Source organism: Haliotis cracherodii, unplaced genomic scaffold (assembly GCF_022045235.1).
Source record: "Haliotis cracherodii isolate W230 unplaced genomic scaffold, xgHalCrac1.p SCAF_6, whole genome shotgun sequence".
Classification (NCBI taxonomy): Eukaryota; Metazoa; Mollusca; class Gastropoda; order Lepetellida; family Haliotidae; genus Haliotis; species Haliotis cracherodii.
In genome coordinates, this window is record NW_027266319.1 from 27,519,592 (window position 1) to 27,525,591 (window position 6,000).

The window sequence follows — 6,000 nt, forward strand, 5'->3', positions numbered from 1 at the left end:
TTCGTTCATCAATGTGATTGTTATCTGCACCAATAAAGAATGCTAACATATCATTCAAGTCTTCCATCATCTCTATTTTAACATACATTTCAACATCAAGATTATCAATTAGAGTGGAAAGGAATATTCTCTCTCTGAAAGTGGACATTCACTGTTCAAGATGGTATGGTGATAATAATGATTAGGAATAGTATTATATTTTGTACATTCCTTAGATGTTTGCTTCTGGATCCAACCCTTATTACATACTCTATTTTTCTATAAATTCTGGAAATAACATTACAATACTGTATAACACATGAGGAGTAAGTGTGTATTTTAGAATATCGAAACAGGTCAGCTCTACATGATAGTTTATATTTCCATGCTTCTCCCTCGGGGGTAGTTATTTCATTTAACATAATCTTTCTCCACTATGTCTTCGCGGGGAATTCCCCTGTGCAAACGTAGTGAAATACATGAAGAAGTAGGTTATATTTCTTAGCTGTTGAAAGCAACACTCCACTTAAACTTTGTAAATTATTGTAATGAAAATCATGGAGTGACAGTTTTACAAATTGAGACACATAAGTTGTTGCGGATACGCCCCAGCAGCTGTAGTCTACATTTATCTATATAGCCAACCATGTTCCAAAGTCCTAGAATAGCAATAGTGGCATCAGTGGGAGAACGTTTGTCAAAAAACCCTGTACAATTCTGACAATGTAACGCTGGGTGCTTTCAGCTAATTCAAGATCTTTACCACGCAGAGGAGGTGGTAATTCACATCCATAAAAACTTGTTGTTAAATCATTCTTTTCCATATTTTAATACTTGCATACTGATGTATGTATGGCCATGGTAGCATAATCAAAATGGCTGGGTTAAGGAAAGTTAAATACGTCATGTCGCGGAGAGGCACGCCACAGGTTCTTCGAGATGGACATCTATACAGCCGAAATCGAGAAAGACAGACCTGCACCCACGCCAGACTGTGACGATTTCTGAAGGCTGAAGTGCATCAGAGGTTGAATTGACCATTTGCTTCAACCACGCAGAAACAAGTACATTCCTGCAGCTCGACTTTGGCGTCGCACCACAAGCCGCAAGCGTGTCTACCACGAGCACGACAACAGAATTGCCAGGCTGAAAGACCAGCTTCACCACGGTCAGAAACCCCAATCCAGTTTCCAGATTTCCAACTCCAGTGAGTTGGGTTTAACAGTATTCCAGTTATATCACGGCGTTTCAGCTTAATGTGGGAGGAAAGACCGAAGTGATGCAGGCGTCAGACGTTTACCACTTTGGTGAAACCCACGAGCACGAGTATGGTGTTGACAAACCTAGAAACTTAATCGGAGCGAACCGGGATTCGAACCTATAATCATAGGTTTCTGGCGCGCCCACGGGACGCAACTCTGCACAGCGAATCGCGGAGCCTAAGACGACTGGGCCACCTGGTTTGTCAGCGCCATACCAGTGCTCTTGGATTTCACCAATCAGGTAAACGTCGGAGACCTGCATTATTTCCCTCCAACATCAAGCAGACCCACCCTGACATAACTGAAATACTGCGGCGTTGAACCAAACACACTCACTCACTCACATCGCACGTGGCGAACTGTCCAATCTTTTGTCTGTGGTGTAGACAACCAACCACTCGCCAAGACGGGCCAGTGAAGCTCTATGCCGTTGCACCGCATAAGGAGGTAAAGAACAAAGGAAACACCCCATTTCCACAAAAATAACATTTCACTCTCGGCTGTGTACAGAACACAAACAATCAAGGCTGAATATATACATATATGTACGTAAACACACAATACAACTAAACACAAGTAAACTTGAATTCTTCACAGAGAAATGGTACTTTAAAGTTATTTGCTTCAAAAACAAATTACGAAGTATTCATTGTAATCAAGACTTGGCTGTACGTGTGTAGCGACTTTAAAGAACACAGATTTATTCATGATGATCCTACTTGCTGTTGTGGGCTTAATAACAAAGACAGTTTTTTATATATTTATTCCAATGTTTCAATTATTGTGATACGAGATCAACATGTCCGTTACATTTCAAGGATTTTAATATCAAGACTGTGTTGTCTGGAAATATTAGGCAATTTTAATATATTGCAATTATTTTAATGTATTTTGTGACAAATGTCTCTTACATGTAAATTTTCCTTATTTTTAAATAAATATTGTTTAACCACATCAAAGATCGATTATGCTTGAAAAGGCGTGCAGTTATACAGTATAGTCATCTAAATACACCAACAACGCCATCAGACATCTTACACCATTCAAATCGCTGCGGAAGTTGGCATTAATGGCAGCCATCCAGGGGGAGAAACGTTGGTTGAACAAGTTTGTTCATTGTTATAGCCTAAACGTAGGCTATATTCTTGTACATCACAGATGCCGTTCATTGTAATTAGTGACAGATCTAGAGTGGTTAATGAATATCTGCGTTATTAATTGAAAATCAATTCTCACGTTCACTGAAGTAAACAAGTGTGCTATGGTCTTTTACGCATGTTACCATGCCAGCTAACGATGCTTGTAATCAATGATTCAGCAAAACCAACTCAACTGCACACGTTTAACACGAGTATAAAAGACATTTGCATTCGACATAGTCAAGCGTATACTGAAACAGATTTGAAACCTTTCCGAATTCTGTTTGACAATTCAGTATAGTTTTTGGCTGCTTGCATATGGGAATTGTAATCAGTTGATTGGTGATGCGGTAATTCACATGGTCACACAGGATGAATTATACATTCAATGTATGGAAGAACCATCCCTTTCAGCGACCGGCTGACGCATGTTTGTCTTTATAAATCATTATCGCCACACATTCATTAAGGGCAACATGTACTATGCATGAGGAATTCCCACAAAGACACTATCTAAATGTATCCTTTGCCATTCTGTGGAAGGGAACTTCGACTTTCTTTCTCATATCTCATAAATGTTGTTAGGGAGACTTACTTTTGCCATGCTTCCCACTTGCACGTTTCTGAAGATAGGGTTCTTTCATGTCAGAATGGTAACTTGGTGTAAAAGTTCATGAAATATTCCGTCCTGCATATGCTTGTTCAACTCCTGGATCAACGTAGTATTTCCCTTACCAACAACACTGTTTTCCACAGATGCACTTGCTTTGAGTGATGGTGTATGGTATGAGATTGAATGAAGTGCGCAGTGGGAAGATGTTGCTTGTCAAATTTGAAGGTTTGGAAATAAACATTGACACATTTCAAACAAAAAAAGTTGCAACACACAATCAGACTCAAACACAGCATGCATCAATGAAGAGCTAAGAACCATTTGGTTTGTTGTTTTACGCTGACTCAGCAAAATTTCAGCTATATGACGGCGGTCTGTAAATAATCAAGTCTGGACCTGACAATATCATGAGCATCGCAATTGGGATACAATGTACATGCTTCAACCAAGTCAGAGAGCCTGACCACCCGATCCCGCTAGTCGTCTCCAACGACTAGTATAGTCACCACAAGCATTGGTTGCTGAAGAACTATTCTACACCGGATCTTGAAGGAGCTAGGAATCAAATGCTGAGAATAAAAGTGACCTTTTTTAAAGTTATTTTTGTCATCCTTTTTTATAGCAATACATTACCCATAATGTCTAGTTTCTAAGAGACAGAAATAACTTGTTGACTTGCCTCCTTCCTCATACCGTTGCTTTTTAATTTCTAATTTGTATTACTCTAATTTCCTCTTCTTTAATATTTTCCATTTCTAATTTGTATTTTGATAATTCTGAGGAATGTTTTTCATCTATTTGTTGAAAATTTCGCCTTACGACAACTTCTAAACCGTTTATCTTACTTTCGAATTCTTTATTTGATTGATGAAAAAAATGAAATTCTTTTCCCTCTAACATTCATTAAGAGGGTTTCAAGAAATACACTGTCAATTATTTTTAGTTTGAAGTCTAACACACTTTGTTCACTATTACTATTCTCAGAATATGCTTATATAGTTTCTTCTATAACTGTCTTAAACAAATCTGTATAATCTTTATTTAATAGGAGTGAATCATTTAATTTCTTATTAATTGTATTAGAGAAAGGTAATGTAATGAATTAGTGATCGCTTTTATATCCGGGTAAAATATTTGTTTCCAATGTCATATTCTTATATCTTCAGGCACGAAAAAGAAGCCACTCCCAGCTTGCTGTCGTGGGTTTTCCCCAACCATGTAAATTTCTTTAAGTTTTTATTTAGTTCTCTCCATATATCCATCATACTTAACCATTCTAATTTTTTTCAATGCTATGCGTCTTTCTTTAGGGTTATTTATATTTTTATGATTTTCTAAATCAACTGCAGGATTAAGATTAAGGCTCCAGTCACTCACAATAACTAATGAATCATTTCGAAGTTGTCACTTTTAGGTCCACAGAGATTATTCAATGTTAGTCTTGTATCTTCTACAGTTATATCAGCTATTATATAATTGCCATTTTCATCTATATTTGTGCTATGAATTGTAATGTCTACATTATTATTAAATAACCATATTTTAGAAAACGATCTTGAGTTAAGCGTGTGGCATACTTCTAACCATATACCATTCCGATGCACAAAAGATACTGAACTACAATGGTTGCAGTATAAAGTATTACATCATATACTAACAACAAACAAAAGACTTTTTAAAATGCGACTGGTTGATTCGGAGACCTGTAGTTTTTGTTCAAATAGTATAGAATCTGTTTCCTATGTACTGGCAGACTGTAGCAAAGTGAAACCCATATGGCAAAAACTGGAAGAGTGGCTATCAGATGAGATTCAGGTTAAACTCAAATTAACAAGAAAAAACATTCTGCTTGGATCTGATCAGCGACACAACGATCCCATAAATGTAAAAATTTTCTTTGCAAATTCGTAATTTTTAAATATAGATATTCAAAAAAGGTACCGAACTTCCAGTTTCTTAAAAAAGAGATTTACAAATATTACATGCTTACAAAATACACAGCTCTCATAAGTAATAGTATCGATAAATTCTACAAATTTTGGTCATCTTGTCATCTTTTGTCTCCCACATAATAATTCTGTCCTCAACTTTTGTTTACTGCCTATGTATTACATTGTATAGCCCATGTGTAAAAATGCAACAGAAATAAAGTTTAAAAAAAAAAAAAATAAATAAAAAAAAATAAAAAATTATTATTAAATATTATGGCAACACCCCTAGCATCGGATTTATATGGTTATATTATGCTGTGTTGGCCCCATTCATTCCTCATAAGAGTAACATCCATTCTTGAAATGTGAATGTCTTGCAAACAAACAATAGAGACCTTTCTTTTTCTCCAAATAATATTCATGGTCATTGATATCTCTTAAAGGGCGACTATGTTTCTCGTAAAAGGCGACTAACGGGATCGGGTGGTGAGACTCTCGATGACTTGGTTGAAGCATGTCATCGTATCCCAATTGTGGGGATCGATGCTCATGATATCAATCACTGGATTGTCTGGTCCAGACTTGATTATTTACATACCGCCGTCATATAGCTGGAATATTGCTGAGTGCGGCGCTAAACAACAAATAAAACTTGGTAACAACAGTTGTCTAGACCTATTTGAGATAGTTGTATTCTATGTTATGATTGAGAAATATTGGGGACCACGTATTGTACATCTTCCCGGGACAAGGGAGTTAACTGACTTTAAAAGTCCAGTTTTCACCCTTGCCGAACTAGGCTGGTATTGTGGAGTTACATTTTGGCTGGACTAACGAGTCCATGCAAAGTCCAATCAAAATCGCGTAATGAAATCGAAATCCGGTTCGTAAACTGTCGTGCTGATTTCGGTCGATTGCAGGATTTGCAAAACATGTGTACCGTCAACTGGGTGTCAACATATATTTTCCAAATCTTTTCATGGTTTTAATCAAGGTGCTCACGCAATTTGATGCCCTTTGCGATGTAAGACCCGTTTTATCACAATATAGACCTTGATTATTGATCAGATCGTCTT